The following is a 21,280-nucleotide window of genomic DNA, read 5'->3' on the forward strand; positions in this document are numbered from 1 at the left end:
CGACTGCCTTGTCATGGAAACACAAAATCCTCTTCTCTGAAATCACCATGTTTGACCATGTAATCCAAACAATCACTACCAAAATACAACACATCCATGATAGTTCTATAGATGAATGTCACACAAATTAGGAAACTAAAGATAGAAAGATGCATATACCAAGCAGATTCCTTTAATTCAGACATGATTATATTTCTCTTTGTACAAAAAACAGCATTCAGCCTTAGTTAGTCTGAATCTCTCTCACTTTTATAGCATACACGAGTAGAGTGAAGCATCATTGAATCAATGGAATCTTACATCTCTGAAGGCGCAACCTTTGTTTCAAATGCAATTTATTGATCTTAGGAGAGATTAAGAATGGTCCCCTTTATTTGATCAATCGAAAGGGATAATAAATCTTAATAAGAAATGGATAGTAGAAGTTTGAACGAGCAGGTTTAGATGAACCTTGGTGTTGGGAATTCGAATCCCTTCTTGCCTACAAGAAATTATTGTTGCTATGTGTTCATTCTCTTTCATTCTTTCACTGTCCTTGTGGTTAATCCAAACATCAAAATGAATTGCTTGTTGAGCAACCAACACGTGCCTTTATCCTATTTTTAGGCATTTTTTGCTCATTAAAAACAGCCCCAAAAATGCATTTTAGCCATTCTGTATGACAGTCTAGACAGTTGTATGACACCCTAGACTTCTTTTGGCTCCACAATTTTCTATAGAAGGGGCTCAATGTGCACACCATTCTTCAATCCTTTTATCCCTTTGCCTACCTTTTGCGTCCACAGTTGTCACCATCATTAGCCTACCCTCATCTGCCCACATCTAGAGGTGCTGCCAACCTGTCCGAGGCCCTCCTCCAGCTGACTCTAGCCCTGATCATAGCTTCTACTGCTTTGTTTTTGCTGCCAACATTTCATCTACTGCTGCTGTTGCCTGTTTGTGGTCCATCTAGCCTAAGGTATCTTCACTAGCATCATCTTTTATTATGAATTTATGCGCTAATTAAACTTCTAAAAATAGCCCCAACAATAGGTATTTTAAAAAATTATTATTTAAATATGGTAGGACAAAAGGTCCAAAAAATCCAATAAAGTGCAGTCATGGTCATTCCATTCTCCTCATGTCCCATCGCTAGCCTGGTGATTCCATCGTCATCACTCTTTGTCATCACTACAGCCATCGCTAACATCCCTGCTTGGTACGATTTGCATCAGCCCTGCTCAGTGACCATCCAACCTGCTGTCATTACCATACCTCATTGCCTGATGGACCTGCTGTAGTTTGGGTTGCTGTTATCAAGATCAAGCCTGTCCGGACTGTTTTGCTGCTGATGGTGGTTGTCATCTGCTGCAATTTGCAGCCTTCATGCTGCTGTCATTGCCTCCATTGGAGTGCTGCTGTTGCTTCCCCTCTGCAGGACTGCCACACCTACGTTTGATTCTAGGGGGACAGCCTGCTTTTTCAGCCTTGCTAGACTGCTAGTGCTGCATGAGGGGTCCCCATCTTGGGTACAACACACTCTTGCAACAGTTTTCGTCATCTTTGATGGCATCAACTCACTTCATCCTTGGTCCTCAAGGCACAGAGGCTTGAGGACCCTTTGTATCATTCTTCAGTTTTCTATATACTCTTTCCTTCATTGAGTATTCATCAGATAGTTTTATTATGTGTCATACACTTTTTCTTCAGCATTTCCTTACAGGGTATCAGAATTGGATGCACTTGACTGACATTTGAGCCTTGATTCACAAAGCTTGGCATTCAAGGGCGTATGAAAACACTTGTAAAGATGTCTCGTCCTTCTTCTCCAAAGCAGCACTCCTGAGAGCCTATCTTCATAGATCCAAATTTCCCCTTTTTACAAGCTAAGGAATTGGTATCCTCAATCATTCTTTAGGGATGAAATGGCTTTTAGCCTCTCACAAGGAATTCTATTCCATAATCCGTGAAGAATGCATGGAAGTCCTGAGATAGGGAGAACAGGGATGCTTATAAGAAACAGGTCAAAGCCATTCTTCACACTAAATCTCCTCATTGTATGCTCCATGATCTTTGGTATATGCTACACAATTGTCAAGGCTATAAGCTGTAGGACACACTTGTTAGCAACCTAAAATCTGGGACCAAAAATATGGTTGACCAGCATTTGGTAAAAAATCTAGAAATGCTCAGAAAAAATCCCAGAAGGGGTGGACAATGTCCTGCACATGTCGGTAGACTGTGCTAAGTAGTAACAGCTCAGGAAATGCACAAAAAATCCGACTAGAGAAAATGCACTGAAAGGCAGTAAACCGAGTGCTCTAGAATGAGCTACCTCCTCCATCAAAACAGGTCACAAACATGTCAGAGCTCCTAAAGTACTCGTCTAACTCAAATTGAGGCTCACAGGTAGAAGATGACAAGGCATGACAAACATGACTCCTAACAACACCAACATGGGCATCATGAGATATCCTTAATGTGCATGTCCACCATAGTCGATGTCAAATACACAAGGTACATATTCCATCGGTTCTTCCTTTGTTACTCCTATTGATGTGCATATTTTGGGCATCAATTATTATGAAGACTTAAACGCATAGAAATATGTGAATCTAAGAAGAGTTTTTGGAGGTAGAAGGGTAGGTAACTTGCAAGTTGCTTCTGATGAGTTTGCTTTTGGACCTTGGTGCACCATCTCACATTTAAAATCCCACCCTCTTCTCCTTTCATTCCATCTTCTACCAGTCCCGTTTACAATCCATATTTTCATTCACCTTCTAGATCTATGTAGTTGGGGGGTCTTGTTCGTTGAGGGGCTCCTATTCAATAGGGCACAAATCCTATAGGGCATGCCTATCTATCTACTAGGTATAGGAGGTGCAATGGTGGTGGGAATTTTGCTCCCAAACCATGTACCCCAAGGATCTCAAATGGAAGATCCCACTTGTATTAGGCCCTCGTATCACTCAAGTGGGCACATAGTTGGCCCATATGTCAATGTCTAGTGGGCCAGCCTACTCTTTTTTAATAAATCCTTCTTTCATAGTCACAATCTTGGAGCAACTATGTCGAGCATCTTACTGCTGCATGTAGTCCCTAATCGACCATCTTCTAGCTGTCACTTGCACATTCCTCTCCTCAATTTTCACCCCATCCTGTTGATGTGGCTAAGCACATATTTAGTGATAATACTTGTTTCAATGGATCAAATCACATAATGTAGTATGTGGCACTATGGAATCTTATTCAAGGATAGGAACCACAAACTAATCCTCAACAGTGTGCATATAAAATTGGTCAATCTTGGAAGAGTTAGAATGCTACAACTATATTCGAGTTAATTCAGGGTCTTATGCTCAGATTCCTCAACTCCAACACTTTGACCTTACATGTGAGCATTGGGCACACTTGAGTGATTGCTATGCAGCTTATGATTGTGCCTATCACATAAACCCTGTGCATGAGCTCCAAGAGCTTAAGATAATTGAAAAAAACAACTTGATAGTCAAGTTGGCAAGTATTGGTGCCTAGTTGTAGACATAGTGACATGTGTTAGGTTTCGGGATGAGAGGGGGCTTTAATATGGGGACAAGACTAGGATGGTACAGGGACAAAATGGGACTTGGTCAAGAAGCTAGAAATGGCCATTTCATGTCACTATGCTTGCCGAATTCACCACCATTGGCCCTTCCTCCAAAGTTGGATGACGACCACATTACTTTGCTCCTTAATGAGCTTTTCCTAAAGTATTTCAACTTATGTAGCGAACTATACATTGGTCTATATTACCCACTTATAATGTTCGAGTGTCGACTTATGTGATTTATGTGGTTGCACCATACGTGATACAAACATATTCATACCATACATATCTGCATGGATTTATACATTCAAACTATATCTTTTCTATCTAACCATTGTTGTGCTTATTATCTGGCCATTGCTTGACCACTTTTTACTTGCATTCTAGTAGTTTGATGACTATTTTTGCAATTGCTTTGCATGTAGGCTCTTTATAAAGGACATTCAAGGCTCAAGCCTCATTCATAAAACATCAAGTTCTCACTTTCCCTCCCCTAAGCGTCAAGCTCCTACTCCCTCTCCCCTAAGCATCTCTCTCTCTCTCTCTCTCTCTCTCTCTCTCTCTCTCTCTCTCTCTCTCCCAAGCTTCTTGCTTTGTCTTAAGCCTCTCACAGTAGATAGAGCTACAATATTATGTAGAGCATAGTGCCCCAAGATACTTGCTCGGCAACGTAGGCATGCTCATATGTGACACATTTACACTACAATTGCTCGCTACAGATGAAGACTACCACACTGACTTAGTTGGAGATAGCTCGCAGAGTTTTGGTGGATTCCATAGACTGAGAGGGAGATACTCTATACTCTTTCCTTATTTTCATTTTCCATTTCAAATTATCATGTAGATCTAGACATAATTTTTTTTTTCTTCTTTGATGAGAGATGATGATACAATTGTATTGGTTATGGTCTCATAGGCCATCGTGGCCTTCTAGAGACATTAATAGATCTTTCTTTCTTTCTTTCTTTCTCCCTTCTAGCATCCAAACATCAAGTCTCTCACTCTTCTCTCTCAAGCCTCGACCTTCATCATCCACTCCAAGCTCCAATCTCTCTCTCTCTCTCTCTCTCTCTCTCTCTCTCTCTCTCTCTCTCTCTCTCTCTCTCCCCCCTATACCTACCCCCCACCCTACACCCGTCACCCACCTTCTATGCCCTGTCCCTGTCCACCCTACCTCCTACCCTGTGACACGACCTGCATCTTGCCTTGTCACACAAACGTGTTGCCCGCCTTTTGTACTCTATCCTTGTCCACTCCGCTTCCGCTCTATACCTGCATCCTGCCCTACACCCTACCCACCTTTGCTTGACCGCCTTACCCAACTGTGCCTCAGCCTCTCTTCTCTGAACTTGCCCAATAAACCCCTGCCTAGTACCACCTTCTCCTATGTCCTCCCCGTCTTCTACCCATCCACTTGCCTTTTCTCCCCTTGCTCCAAACCTGTCCACCCTCGCTCTCCATCCGCCCTACTCTTTGTTGTTTCTTGACCCGCCCCGGTTTTATCCCCCCTCCCAAACAGACCTGCGCCCTTTGCCCGCCTTCGTCCTCGCCCTGCAGCCCTAGCCTTTTGTTTGCAACCCCTGCCTATGGATGCCAAGATAGACACACTAGAGAAAGTGCTCATTAGCAACACAAAAAAAAAACCTAGACAAGAGCATTAATCAAGTGTAGCGAGGCCTACTAGACAAAATCACAAAACTTGAAAGTGAAGCCGAGGAATGGAGGAATGAGAAGGTAACCAAAATCCAGCAAAAGAGGAGATTATAACACTGAAGAACATTGGATAAGAAGAAGGAGAGATCGAAGAGGACGCGACCACTACCATAAGGAGGAAATCTCCGAAGAGGTGGACGTTAAGTTTGAGGCCACGCAACAAGGGTGGGTAGAGGTAGTGAAGAACATAAAAAAGGAGGTGGAAAAAGACCACCAAAAGGAGGAGGTACACATTGTGAACGCCACATTAGAAGAAGAGAGGACGAGTCAAGCAAGGCAACTAAATGTGCGGGTTAATGGTATACTTGACAAGGAGGGCTCATCGCTTGAGAAAGATGTTAAGACCTTATGCATACGTCTGAGATACAAAGAGGAAGAAATACACCCCTTTATAAAAACCTAGAGAGTTGGAAAGGACCCACAAAAGTGCACACTCATCTTGAGGTTTGGAGATGAAATGGAGCAGATGACCTTCATGAGAAAGATAGTGGTACTACGAGGACTCCCAAGGGATCCTATCTACCTTGACGATGACCTTACCAAGATGCAAGGGAAACATAGATATGCAAACATGCCCAAAATAATTCAAAGTAGGAAGGAGGGCAAGAAGGCAGTATATAGAGATGGCTGAGGGATCATTGATGGCAAGGCAGTTGAATAGGGATGCATGGCCTATGGGACAAACACTTCAAAGATACGAATGACAATATGGAACTCATATGAGAGAGGACGGCAGGATCGAAGCTCAGCACAGAAAATAGTAGACAGTATGAGATTGAAGCATGACACCCAATGTAATAGACTGAAAGAGTGTAAGCTAAAAGTACAAGGTACAACCCTTAAACCTTAGGATTGTAGGGGGTTTTCACACCCGAACACAGTAAGTGCTCATAAGTGTGTGTCATAAGCACATACGAAATAATACCATAAGTCTGGGGAAAAAAACCTCTCCTACCAAGAGTAAAAAGTGCCCCAGTGTCCTATTGATCACTGACACTCCTATGTGAGCATAGGTGTAAGTGAGGCGTGAGTGAAATACCCAACAAACCCCCCTTGGAGTGAAGAGTGATCAAGAGTACAAGGATCATCCGCCACCAAAAGAGATCAAATTTAAAGCATTGCGAAATGATTCAAATTTTTCACGAGGAAGAGCTTTGGTGAAGATGTTTGCCACATTACTGGTGGTAGGACAATAGACAAGGCTGATATCACCTACATGTAGCCTCTCTCTGACAAAGTGATAATGTATCTCAATGTGTTTCGTGTGTGCATGAAACACAGGGCTTTGTGCCACTGCAATGGCACCCTGACTGTCAGTGAACAACGGAGTAGGCTCCGTGACAGATACATCCAGATCAGCTAGCAAGCATCCAATCCATAAGCATTCAACTGTGATAGTGAAAGCTCTTGTATTCAGCTTCACATGACGATGTGGCAACAATGGACTGTTTCTTGCTAAGCCAAGATATGCAAGACGAGCCAAGAAAGAAACAATTGCCACTAGTGGAGTGACGTGAATCATAATCACCAGCCCAATCAGAATCATTGTAAGCATGTAAATGCAGTGGTCTCTCGTTGGCATAAAGCAATCCAAGAGATCTAGTACCCTACAAGTCACGGAAGACACCCTTAATAGCTTGCCAATGTGACATGCATGGCTGATGCATATATCTGCTCAAGGCTGAAACTGCAAACTGTATGTCTGGCCTAGTGTTGCATGAGTAAATAAGACATCCAACTGCTGGAGCATATGTGTATATATCAAACAAATCATTGTCATAATGTAATGATAGCTTAAGTCCAGGTTCCATTGGTGTACTGACTGGCTTGCAATCCTGTAAGCCAAACTTCTCAAGAAGTTTACCAATGTATCTTGACTGTGATAGCCCTATACCTCTAGCATCATGTATGAACTGAATGCCCAAGTAATAATGCAAAGACCCAAAGTTTGACATGTCAAAAGTTTGCTGTAAATTTTGTTTAAATGCTGAAATCTGATCAACATGTGTCCTTGTAAGCAATAGATTATCAACATAAAGACAAATGATCAGCATGGATCCCCCCTCTTTACATACGTAAAGGGTAGACTCAAATGAGTTGTTTATGAACCCTTGGCTAAGCAAAAAAGCATCTATCTTTGCATACCAAGCTCTAGGAGCTTGTTTTAAGCCATATAAAGCTTTTTTCAGCTTGCAAACCAAGTGTTCCAAGCCCTCAATTGTAAAACCAATGGGCTGCTATACATATACTTCCTCATGAAGTTACCCATGTAAAAATGCAGTTTTAATATCCAACTGATGCACAGTCCATCTATAATGAGCAGCCAAAGCAACCATAGACCTGATGGTCGTCATGCGGGAAGTAGGAGCAAATGTCTCCTCATAGTCAATGCCTTTCTTCTATGCATAGCCTTTAGCTACAAGCCTTGCCTTGTATTTGTCAATGGATCCATCTGCATTCCGTTTTAGCTTGTAGACCCATTTTGTTCCAATGGCTTTCTTTCCAAATGGCAAAGACACCAAATCCCATGTTTGATTCTTAGTGATAGAATCCAATTTAGCTTGCATTGCTGCCATCCAATGCACACTTTGTTGTGCATCCTCAAAACATTCAGGCTCCTCATCATCAAGGGTGCTTGCTGCCATAACGAACTCCATGGTATGTGCAGTATCATACATACGAGCTTGCCTTCTAGTACGACCAGCCATGGGTACATCCAGATGACTATCTTTCATAGTCTGTAAATACCATCTAGGCATTTGTCTTGCCTCCTCACTGTGCATAAGCTCTTGCTGAATTTCAGTTTCAGCACTTTGCTGAATATTCAGATCAGCCAATGGCTGATTTTCTGCATTTTCCAAAGGAGCAGCTGGCTGAACATTGAGTTCACTTGTTGCTGAAACTCCAGCTGAATCACCAAATGTAATGGGCAGCAGCCCTTCAAATACATCACGGGTAGCCTGATATGTGTCTAAACCAGCGAGGGACAATTCTGATTTTTCATCAAATAGTACATCCCTACTGACAAACAGCTTTTTAGAAATAGGATTATAGCCTTTGCTCTCATTGCTACATCCCACAAAAATGCATTTAACAACCTTGTTATCCAACTTTTTTCTGAGTACCTTTGGAATGTATACATATGCAAGGCACCCAAAGGTACGAAAGTGTCCAACAGAAGGTTTCCGGCTGTTCCAAGCCTCAAAAGGTGTAATTTTCTTCAAAGCTTTGGTGGGGCATCTGTTCAAAACATGGCAAGCACACATGATGGCCTCCATCCAAAAACTCTGAGGCAAGCTGTTTGCCTTCAGCATACATCTGGCCATCTCCATGAGTGACCGATTCTTCCTATCTGCAACCCCATTCTACTGTGGAGTATAAGTAGTAGTGTATTGATGGACAATGCTCTTCTGCTTCAAAAAAGAATTCAGCATAGAGGACATGTATTCCCCCCCTCGGTCGGAACGGAGAGTCTTAATTTTACAACCAGACTGATTTTCAACAAGTGCAATAAAAGCCAAGAATGCATCTTCTGACTTTTTGACCAAAGAGTAGACCCAGCAAAATCAAGTAAAGTCATCAATAAAAGTCACAAAATAGTAACATCCTCCCAATGACTTGGTCTGCATAGGCCCACATACATCTGAATGCACTAACTGCAACATGGCTGTTGCTCTAAAAGCAACATCACAGGGAAACAAAAAACGATGCATTTTTCCCAAAATACATCATTCGCACAAGTGCTCAAGAGGTCTCTCCAATAGAGGTAATCCATCTAGCATCTGCGTACGCTGTAAGAGCATCAAGCTACCAAAGTTCACATGCTCCATCCTAGCAGCCACAACTGTCTGTATCATAGCAGGAGTAAGAGTGGATGTCAAATACGCTGACTGATCAAGTGAAAGAGTATCCAACTCGTATAACCCATGACATAAAGTGCCTGTCAAGACCAAAGTCATGTGCTCTTTGTCTCTCACCATGCATCTGTCATCATCAAATGTGACCCGCAATCCACAACGTGCCAAAGAAGAAATAGAGAACAAATTCTTCTTTATGCCTAGCACAAATAAAGCATCTTGTAGACAGAGAATAGAGCCATCAATGGCTGTGAGCACAATCTCCCCAATACCTCGAACAGGGTATGATGCATTGTTGGCACACTATATAGACTTGCCAACTGGAGTTGCACTTACAGAAGCAAATAAATCTCTGCAAGATGTAATATGCCTAGAAGCACCACTATCAAAAAACCAAGTGCATGTATCCTCAGTAGAGCTAAATGCTCGATCTGCCCAAGAGGTGTCATAACTGCATGTGTAAAAACAATAGTCCCTGTCTGCAACAAAGGGCGCGGACTCAGTAGCAGTGGAAGGAGCATAAAAAACAGACATTCCTGACTCCTTTTCCTTGGCGATTCGCTTCCTGCACTTAGTGATGTAGTGGCTTGGCTTCTTACAATAATGGCATTTGCCCTTTTTGGCTTGCGTGTCCCCCTTGTTTTTTATTTGCCTGTGATGTGCCAGAAGTCCCAAAACTCTACAGAGCATTCTTCACTTGGCTGCCTTTGCCCTTTTGTCTAGCCATAAATCCTTGCTCAGAGGCTATAGCATCCATACCACTGTTTCTTTTTGTTTGCTCCTCCTCTAAAAGCAAACTGACTAACTGAAGAAAAGTGATTGCCTGCGCGGCAATCCTCATGGTGAGGTTTAAGGCCGTATGAAAAGCCAAGTACGAAGGAGGTAATGAGTTTAAAGTGGTAGATATCATCTATGCATCCGAATAGTACTCATCAACATTCATGAGTTGCTCTCGTAAGTCTTGAATTTTGTTCAAGTGATCTTGAATAGAATCACCTTCATCCATTTTCAATGTCTCTAGCTCTTTCTTTAAGAAAGAGATGTGAGTTTCATTCTTGCCTGCAAACATCTACTCCAAAGTTAGCCAAGCTTCTCGTGAAGAAGCTGCTGAACAAATGTGGGGGATGATTGACCGCTGAATTGCCAATGCAATCAACGACAAAGCTTGTGTATCCCATGCTTTTTGAGCTGCTGTTCTTTGGGGAAGTGGCTGAAGTGGAGCAGGCTGAGGTGCCCGTTGTGCATGTCCTCCTGGAGGAGGTGTAGCTAGAGCCACAACTCCAAGTCTAGCTTCTTCTCCACTGACCTAATCCCAAAGATTTTTGGCCGCAAGTATATTCTTCGTCATGAAGGACCAAAGTGAATAGTTATTTCTATCCAGTCTATCCTCCTTGGATACATAGGTGAAAACTTCTCCTCCCTAATTTGCCATGATTTTCAATTACCAAAAAAAAGCAAAAGAGCAATGTCGAAGCAAGACCAAACTGGAAATCAGAAATTGCAGTAAATAATTTTCTGCAATTAGTATACAAAGGTACACTCTTTCAAAACTGTCTTTAATGCACACAATTCAAGGTGCAATTAGTGTTCAGCAACACTGTACCAGCAAAATCCCCAAATTTTGTTGTCTCAAATGTGTTCAAAACAATCTTTCTGTGATTGTAGCTGCAGTACATATACCAATGTCCTCAAAAAACATAAAAACCTCAAAATGTCTGATAAATTTGGCCAGAATTTTACATCCAATGTGTCCCAAACACGTTTCTCGAATTCTATGCCTGCTGCATAGGAACCCCTCCTTCTAGAAATTTATTCTGGAGGATAAAAGGATAAAAAATTTTGAAAAAAAATACTTATTTGATGGCGGGTTGTCGCTAACGACAGGCAGGTGTCAGGAGGGGTGATGTGGCTGACGTGAGGACTATCAGGCAGGCTGGACGTTGGAGGCTAGAGGGCGTTAGAACTGCTGCGAGCTAGTGTGGTCTAACAGGAACGGCGCAGCACGCAAGGGTAGGGCGTTGGTCGAGGCGAACACAACACAAAAGGCGGGTACAAGCGGCGCTACAAACGCGTGTATAGGAGGTGCTTCAGATGTGGGTACTATCTCACGAACGACAAGCGGGTAGTTTTGACGGGCATAGCAACTGCAAGCTGCAGGATGAGAGTGTGACGTGGCGACTGCTCGTTAGTCAAGGGCGTACCTGTAGATACAAGTAGGCTGTCGAGCGGGCTCCCAAGCTAGCACATGGGCGCTACAGGCAGCACTTCTAGGGCTAGTTATTGCTAACGGAGCTGGTAGTCGGCTGACGTACAGCAGACTGGCGGACTTGAGACCTGAGCAAAAGCTCTCTGAGGTTGAGCAGAGCTGGGTAGAACCTAAGCTGAGCTGAACAGAACCAATGCTGCTCTGATACCAAATGTGAGAGAGGACGGCAAGATCGAAGCTCAACACAAAAAACAGTAGACAATATGAGAGTGAAGCACGACACCCAATGTAATAGACTGAAAGAGTATAAGTTGAAAGTACAAGGTACAACCCTTAAACCTTAGGGTTATAGGGGGTGTTCACACCCGAACACGGTAAGTGCCCGTAAGTGTGTGTCATAAGCACATACAAAATAATACCATAAGTTTGGGGGAAAAAGCCTCTCCTATCGAGAGTAAAAAGTGCCCCAGTGTCCTACTGATCACCGACACTCCTATGTGAGCATAGGCCTAAGTGAGGCATGAGTGAAATACCCAACAACTCAATGGCTCATTATGGACACACCTAGGGAGGATGGAGGAGGTTTGATCACAATGACACACCAGAGTCTTGAGAGGGGATTGCCTAGAGTACAGGGATATGTACATTCAACTCTTGTTAAAAAGAACTCCACAATTACATGGAGTTAGGAGAAATTTCTAGACTTTGGTTGGACAACTGGCTTGTAAAGTTTTATAAAAGGGAATCATTCTCTTTGCCCCTATCATCCTTGTCTATCTCACATTGATACTAACTTCTAGGAATGGTTGTGTTTTGACTCTTCATCTGCATGTGTAACTACTAGGCATCTTCTCATCATCTTGCAATGAGCCTTGGTGGTTCGCAATGAGAGACAGTGACTATTGGATATAACAAGAATGGAATGAATTGAAGCAAAGCCATGGAGACAATGTTGAAACATATATCAATATGTTTGTAATTGTTTCTCTTAAATTTACATCTCTTAATTAAGTTCCTTCCAAAATGGAGATGAGAAATTTTATCCATGGATTACATCCAAAGGCACCACAAGTTGTCAAAATGACAAAACTTGATACTTTGGAAGCAACCTAAGATGCGTCCTTAGAAGCTGAAGGACTATATATGCTATGGATACTTGGTAAAGCCTCAAAAGAAGAACCACAAAGGAAGAAACAGAAATGTTAAGTCAGATAAACAAAAGCCAAACCATAAGGATGGAGGTACACCACCTTTTCCATCCAAAAAGAAACTAACATATTAGCAATTAGAAGAATATACTAGAGAAGGACGATGTTTCTCTTGTGAAGAAAAAGAATACATTACTAGTCAATGTCCTAATAAGACAAAGAAAGAAAACCGGCCCCAAAAGACACCTCAAGCAAATGATGTATCTAAGGAGTCCTTACAATAGGATGAAGCTTTGTCAAAGAAAAGAAAGCTATTTATGACTTGGGATAAGATTACTAATCAACTTGTTCTCATTCATTTTGATATAGGGGTTACATATCATTATATCTATCCTCAGATTATTGAAGCTCTACATCTACCAAAGAAGAGATTTGGAACATAAAAAATGCCAGGTGCTGCTTTTTAAGGAATGGAGTTTGAAGTTAATTCCATTCTTGGAAAACTATGACTTGAGATAGGATATTATATAGATCATGAGTATTTTGTCATGGGGGATCTTGGTCATTGTGATTTTGTATAAGGAATACCTTAGCATAATGGATCCAGCCATTGATTGGAATCAAAATAAGTTTAGATTCTCTCTCAAGGATAAAAATGTATAAGGAATACCTTGGCATAATGAATCCAGCCATTGATTGGAATCAAAATAAGTTTAGATTCTCTCTCAAGGATAAAAATATATCTTTTAATGTGGGAGTGAAAGAAATTCTATTCCCATCTTATCCCATGTACAAATTTGTAAACCAATGAAAAAGTCTATTTCCTCGTACGTGATTTTTGTCAAAGATTCCAACAAAGAATCTAGAATTGAAGAGTCGATCTTGGATATGAACAGGGGAGCAAATGAGTTTCTTAAAGGAGTATGAATATTGTTTTGTAGGTACTCTATTTGATGAGTTACCTTTAGAGAGACCAAAAGATCATCACATTGATCGCATTCTTGGGAGTTCATCTCCAAATAGGCCACCCAATCGTGTGAGTCCAACACAACAAGAGGAGATTATGAAGCAAGTGAATGAGCTCTTAGAGAAGAGTCTCATAAGATCCAATTCCTCACCTTTTTGCTCTCTGTTAGTGCAAAAGAAAGATGGATCTTGGTGTGTGTGTAGACTACATGGCCCTCAACAAAATTACAATTTGGAATAGGTTTCCCATTCTAAGAATTGATGATATCTTGGATTGATTGGATTGATCCAAAGTATTCAGTTGGATTAATTTGAAGAGCGGCTACCATAAGATAAGGATTGCTTCTCAAGATATGCATAAAACAACATTCAAGATAACTTTTGGTTCGTATGAGTTTCTTATGCTACCAATTGGTCTCACCAATGCTCCTACAACCTTTAATAGACCGATGGAAAGAATCTTTAGAGCACATCGGAAGTTTATAGGTACTTTCTTTGATGATATTTTGGTTCATTCAAAAGATGAGGAAGAGTATAAGCAACACTTGAAAATAGCATTTCAAGAACTCCATAAACACAAAATTTATGTGAATGGCAAAAAGAGTCAAATTTTCCTAAAAGAGATTCACTACTTGTGTCATATTGTATCCAAAGATGGGATTCGAATGGATCCAGAAAAGTCAAGGCTATTGTAGAATGGCCAGAATGGACTAGTATTCATAAAGTTCAAAGTTTCTTTGGATTATGCTCTTATTATAGGAGATTCATTAAGTGGTTTGCAGTGCTTGCTAGACCATTGCATGATTTAACCAAGAAAACAATAGCATTCAAGTGGACCAAACTAGAGAAGAAAGCTTTTGAAGCTCCAAAGTTCTATTTCAGCAAAGGACCTGTTGTGATTATACCTAATTTGTCAAAACCTTTCTTTGTGGAATGTGATGCTTCAAGAGACTGCATTGGTGCAGTCTTAAACCAAGAAGCAAATGCAGTTGCTTATGCAAGTAGAATATTGCAAAATGCAGAAAAGAATGCTACTACCTATGAAAAGGGGTTAATGTCAAAAGTGGTGTAGCAATGAAAGCATAGACAAGTGTTAAAATAAACTACTGAACATAAGATAGAAGAGAGAGAAAATAAAAAAACGTTGCAAAAGAAGAGAACTCAAAGATGTGCTTAGGAAATGGAGTCCATATACCAAACACAAGAATGACACATACAACAGTGAGTCATTGTCTACTTGGGCACCAGAAGCCAATCCTGATCTCTGTCAAATAACAACCCATCATGAACCTGGATGCCATCCCAACTCCAAGGTTTGAATTTGCAGCCAAACCAACAGCAAGACATCACCAAATGAGAGCTCACATGTAGTGTAACCAAAATTCTGATCAGAAATGAAGGCCAATTATTGCAAAATGAGAAAAACTCAATCAAAAACAGTTGGAAACAACAGAAATGATCTATAGAAATAGATGTCACCATGCCCAAGACCAAGAGAAAACCTGAAAATGCAGATATTCTGAGCAAAAATCAGGAAGTGTCAGTGGTGCAGGAGCTGCCAGGGGGAGAAACAGCAGCACAGCCTGAAAATGCAGGTACTGATGAGGTAAACGCAGGCTGACGCTGCATTAAATGCAGGAAACACAGGTTGGGCAGACAGCACACAGGTCAGGGAGCAACAAGAGATTGTTGTTTGATCAGCGATGAGAAGGTGAAGACCTGAAATCAATAGAGAAATACAGCAGCACGAGCCTAGATCCTGGAATCTGATACCATGTCAAAAGTGGTGTAGCAAGGGAAGCATAGAGAAGTGCTGAAATAAACTGTTGAACACAACATAGAAGAGAAAGAAAACAGAAGAACACTTCAAAACAAGAGAACTTAGAGATGTGCTTAGAAAATGGAATCGATATACCAAACATGAGAATGATGCATACAACAGTGAATCATTGGTTTCATGGGCACCGACATTGGTTTCTCTCTCCAACATAAACATCACCTGAAGAATGATTATGACTAAATGGGAGGAGGAGGAGCCACAGAATAAATAGGCATAAAATGGCAGTTGGTCAGCAACATTCAATGTTGGCTAATTGGCATAAAATTCCATAAACGCCACACAAAAGTCACTAAAATAATGCCTAAATAATGACTATGTGCCCAACCCAACAAACTCACATATAAGTTGACAATCCTACTAAGAGTTAATGGCCATCATTCAAGCTTTAGAAGATTAGAGACACTATCTTTTAGGTGGAGAATTTCTCATCAAAACTGGCCATGACAATCTGAGACATTTTCTCAACCAACCAAACATTTCATAGAAGCATATTCGATGGCCAATTATTTAGCTCAATTTAACTTTCAAATACTACATATTTCTAGAAAGTAAAACAAGGTAGCCAATGCTCTATCAAGAAGACCTCAGATTCGTGATTCATCATATAGATTTCACTAGTATGAGGGACATGTATGCTTGCGATGAAGATTTTAAACTTATCTGGGAGAGTTTACAACTTGGTAAAAAGGTAAACTCTTATGTTATCAAATATAGATTTCTTTTAATGGAGAATAAGTTATGCATTACTAAAGATTTCAGGTCTAAAGTAATGGAAGAATATCATGTGGCTCCTTATATGGCTCATCATGGTATTTTGGCTACAACCAAAGCACTTGAAATATGCTTCTTTTTGCGAAGTCTTTAACAAGACATTGAACAATTTGTCCAAGAATATCTTATGTACCAAAAGATTAAGTTTAATTGCCAAAAGTTTGTAGGGCTTTTGAAACCATTACCAATTCCAAGCCAACTTTGGAAAAGCATTGCTATGGATTTTATTTTTGGCTTGCCAAAATCAGCAAATGGCAATGATGGCATATGGACTATTATTGATAAACTTAGCAAACAGGCTCATTTCATTTCAATCAGAAAAACAATCAAGTTTCAATATATGGCTAGAATACAAGTCTTTAAGTATCATGGGTTACCACAATCTGTAGGTGATAGAGATCCACGAACCACTAGTCTCTTTTGGCGAGCTCTTTTTTAAAATTTGAATACGAAGCTTACTTTTTCTTTTTCTTATCATGCTCAAACAAATGGTCAAAATGAGATAGCCAATATTATAATATTTGATACACTTAAGTGCTATTGCCATGAAGCCAACCAACAATGGAAAAAGTATTTATCTTTGGTAGAATATACCTATAATAACACAGTTTATACTTTTGCAAGTAAAGCACCATTTGAGATCATATATGAAAAATCACTCTTAATACCTATTCTCAAAACAAATGAGGAGATATTTCATATTAATAAGTTCGTGCATGATATGGATATAGCTTTTACCCAAGTTAGACGAGCTATCTACAAATCTTAAGAAATACAAAAGAAAGCAATAGAAAAGCATCAAAAGCACTTGATTTTACAAGAAGAAGATAGGATATGGCTAAAATTTGACAAAGCTCATCTAAGAACTCTGACAAGCCTTCATCCCAAGTCACTAAGCTCACAGTAAAAATTATGAGTCATTCTAAGTCATTGAAAAGATTAATGATGTTTGTTACAAGTTACAACCTCCAAAGTATTAGAGATTTTACAATGCTTTTCATATCTATCTTTTGAAGCCTTATGAAGGGCCTCCACCCTTGGAACCTGTAATAGAGGATCCACTTGAAGTAGATGAATAAGAGGAGATACTTTAGCCAAAGCAAATACTCTTTTATATAATTAGGAAATTAAAAAGAAGCATTTTTAAAATTTTTATTTTTAAACTTTAAAAATTACTCTCATTTAGATTCTAAATAAATACCAGAAGAGTATTCTTAAGACTATCTAGAAATACTTGTAGACTATGAAGAAGTTATAGGATCAGAAATACTTCAAGCAATATCTTAAGGACAAGATCCATTTCAACAGGGAGAGATGTAACCAACCTTTTCTATATCAATTGCTACTAAGACATATTAGCTCAATGATTTAAATTAATTTGATGCTCATATACTTTGAAAAGTGATTTATATTATTTTAGTATTTTAAAATATAATTAAATGTTAATATTTCTATTTAAGAGTAACCAATGGCTAGAATGCCCTATAATTATACTTGGGTCGTCATTGATGAGATGCCCAAGAGAAATTAGAAGTTTAGTCAGGCAATCAAATAGACCAAAAAGTTCAAATGACTAAGAGTTTTACACTCAAATAATCACATTGACTAAAAGCCCATATAATTAGTTCAGGTGAAACTAGATACTCATGATCAAATAAACAAACCATAAAGTGGTGAATCTATATAATGAAGCTCTCCAAAATCTAAATTTGGCAACTGCTAAAATTTAGGAGATTGCTATTTTTTAAATTTGCTCAAATGGAAATTATGTTCGTGTCAAAGGCTTCAGAATTTTGCAAGGAACAATTTTGTCTTCAACAACTATCTCAATTTCTTAACCATTTGAGAGATTTTTAGAGTAGAAAAGATGATATGTAGAATAGGACATGTGTCATGTCCCTACACTTCTTATTTTCAACAAACACTTGCCATTTGTAGCCTCTACTTTCCACCTTTAAATACCCAAGCTCCACACCTATATAGTAAAGGTCTCTCTTTTCGTTTGGAATAAAAGCTCTCATACTGAAATTTCAGCCACATGCTTTGTACTCTCCTATCTATCACTAATTTAAGAAGTACTTTCCATTGAGCTTGATCTAATTGAAGCACTTGAGAAGAAGATCAACTTGTTGCTCAAATTTTGCAAAAATTAGGGTTTCAAAATCCTAATTTTCAAAATTGTAATAAATCAGCCCTTTAGGCACTTGGTACCCATGGTTTATTTCAATAAATTCATGCAAAGGGAGAGGGGCCATGGTTTCCCTCTCAACGTGGTATTGCCGCTCTCTCTCTCTCTCTCTCTCTCTCTCTCTCTCTCTCTCTCTCTCTCTCTCTCTCTCTCTCTCTCTCTCTTCCCCCCCGACGTGACGGAGACGTGTCTAGCGTGACGGGATGCTAGTGTGACAGACGTTGACGTGATAGGACATGTCTGGCGTAATGGGTGTGTCTAGTGTAAGTGACGGGAGCTAACGTGACTATCATGTCCATTCTACCAGAGGCGACAGTCTCGCAGGAGAAATGGCAATTAGGGCAGTCTGGCAGGAATGGCATGAGTACTGACACGAAGGAGCTGCTCTACAAGGTTACGTCTCTGCACAGGGAGACAGCCATTGTCCTGCAGGGTCATGTCTCTGCACAGGGAGACCGATATTGTCCTGGAAGATATAGAGATATTGACAATCGTTTAGAGGTGTCTGCGGGGTCAACGTGGGGTTGTGCAAGGTACAAATACAAGTACACTGAATGGATGTCTTAGATTGCGAGATGGCAGAGACTACTGATAAAGAAACCATTGGACATGACACCAAACTTGACACACAACCAATTGGGCTAACCACAAGAGGCACTGCATCAAATGGACAGTACAAGACCCCCACTAAGGACGAAAAGTTCTACTATAGACAAAACAGAAGGAGAGCTCATAAAAATGCCACTCCCACAAGTGCCAAGCGATGAACAAAGATGCAAAGGCTGATTGCAACAAATGGTTTGGATGACATGAAAGCCCTCATAAGAGCTAAGATTGCAACAATATGTATGCCAATGATTGACAAGGTGTCAAGTGACATAAATGCAATGCTTAAAACATGGGGAAAGGAATTGAATGCTAAAATGGATGCAAAGCTGAAAGCGTATGTGAGGGTGTGTGGCAACATGCAACAAAAAGTCAAGAATGACATGGATACAAAGCAAAAAGAGATGTCTGGAAAATTGCAGGAGACATTTAGGAAAGAACTAAGTGTTGTTGTAGAAGCAAATAAGAAATCATGCTCTAATGGCTAGGATGATGCAAAATATAAAGAAATCAAGGTTGACTTGCAAATGGATCTTATAGATAACTTGAACAAGGTAAGGGACGCTTGGAAAGAAGATATGGATGCATTGAAATCTAATACAAATGCACGTATATAGCAGCCAAGGACATGGAGATTGCCGAACTCAAAAGGGAGTTAGAGTCATGTAAGAATGAATTAGTGACATACAAGTCAATGATGGATGCAGAAGGTAAGGGACGCTTGGAAAGAAGATATGGATGTATCGAAATCTAATACAAATGCACGCATATAGCAGCCAAGGACATGGAGATTGCTGAACTCAAAAGGGAGTTAGAGTCATGTAAGAATGAATTAGTGACATACAAGTCAATGATGGATGCACAAACAGCAATGCCAGACACACCAGAATTAAAGAAAGAGGTGGAAAGTTTAAAAAAAGACATGCACACATAGGTGAATGTGGTAGAGGAAGCTCAAAAGAAAGTAGAAAATGTTCAGTAAACAATGAACGAAAATGCACAGTGGATTGAATAGTCAAAAGAAACAAAGGGATGCCTCAGAACAAAGTAGAAATGATGAACACGACACTAAAGGAGGAAGCAAAGAGGAAACTCCATGCATTGCGTGTATGTGTGGTGGGGTGGGCTAAAAAAGAAAACCCCCAAGAGGATGCTAAAACACTTTGTGCTAAGATGGGTGCAGATGAGACACGCATTATGGATGCTTGGAGGATAGGTGATCCAAATGACAAAAGAGGCGGATCCTCATGCTGAAATTTGAGGGCATGGATAGCAAAAGGGCCTTCTTATCAAAAAGAAAGGCTTTGAAGGGTGAAAAGATTTACCTCGATGAAAATCTCACACTTGCACATTTAGAGCATAAAAGGACTAGCATGCCAAAAGTGTTGGAGGCACATAAAGAAGGCAAATATGTTGTGTATAGAGATGGTAGAGTAGTCATAGCAGAACGGAGATCACAATGATGGTACGAGGCCTATGAGACGTTAAAGTTGTCCCTTTGGAATTGTAATGGTTCAATGAGACTTGGATGCAGGTTATTTTGAGGATACTTTTCGTGGGATAGACGCGGCTATGTATACAGAAACACATCATGTATAAATTCTAGATTATCAAATGTTGTGGGATACAAATGGGAGAGCGTCTATAGACCTCAACCTCGTAGACCAAGAGGAACCAGGGGGTCAGGTGGGGTGGCTATTCTTTATCTTGAGAGCCTCCAAGACATGATTCACATTGTGTCACAAGATGTGCATACTAGATATATGTGGGTAAGGCTAAGGATAGGGCACCCGAGGGATCTATATGTTATAGTATGCTACTTTCGACTTGCCTCTTCAATATTTGCTCATGGGGAGGGATCACCATTTGAAGTACTACATGAGGATATTATGAGATATGCAAGCATTGGAAACATACTACTAGTGGGAGACTTTAATGCTTGAACGGGAAGTGAGCAGTCCGCCTTTTATGATACGGAACATGAAATCTTTAAGGAATTGGCATTGGATGAACTAGGGTTTGTCAGGACATCTCAATATAAGGAGGTGACAGCATATGGATCCCATTTACTAGCTTTAGGAAGTGCTCACGAATTGGCTATGGCCCGAAGTAGATGCTTTCACTTGTTGGAACAGCAAAAAAGGTGCTAGCATTGTGGACTATGTAATGGGTTCACCAACGTTAATTCCAGAAATTAAGCATTTTGAGATATTTGATAAGCCGATCAGTATAGCAGCTGACCTTGCGATCCTAAAATTTACTCTAGCATGTGGTCAGAGACAAGAAACATGCACATAGCTACACACATTCCCGCCGCTATCATTGCCTCTTTAAGGAGGGCTTTGGACCACTAAGACGGGTGATGGACTATGAGGATCAAAGATATTTGGGCCTTTTCGTATTGGAGCTCCAGTGGCGTA

General features: G+C 40.3%; 1 protein-coding gene across 7 annotated transcripts in view; it reads left to right on the forward strand.

Annotated features, from left to right (window-relative positions):
- The window catches only part of LOC148030133 (ATP-dependent protease La (LON) domain protein), a 117,943-nt gene that overhangs the window by 68,097 nt on the left and 28,566 nt on the right, over positions 1 to 21,280 (forward strand). The gene's annotated exons all lie outside the window — the stretch shown is intronic.

This window comes from Lygodium microphyllum, chromosome 10 (assembly GCF_053477565.2).
Source record: "Lygodium microphyllum isolate KBCC chromosome 10, Lygodium_microphyllum_v1.1.10, whole genome shotgun sequence".
Lineage (NCBI taxonomy): Eukaryota > Viridiplantae > Streptophyta > Polypodiopsida > Schizaeales > Lygodiaceae > Lygodium > Lygodium microphyllum.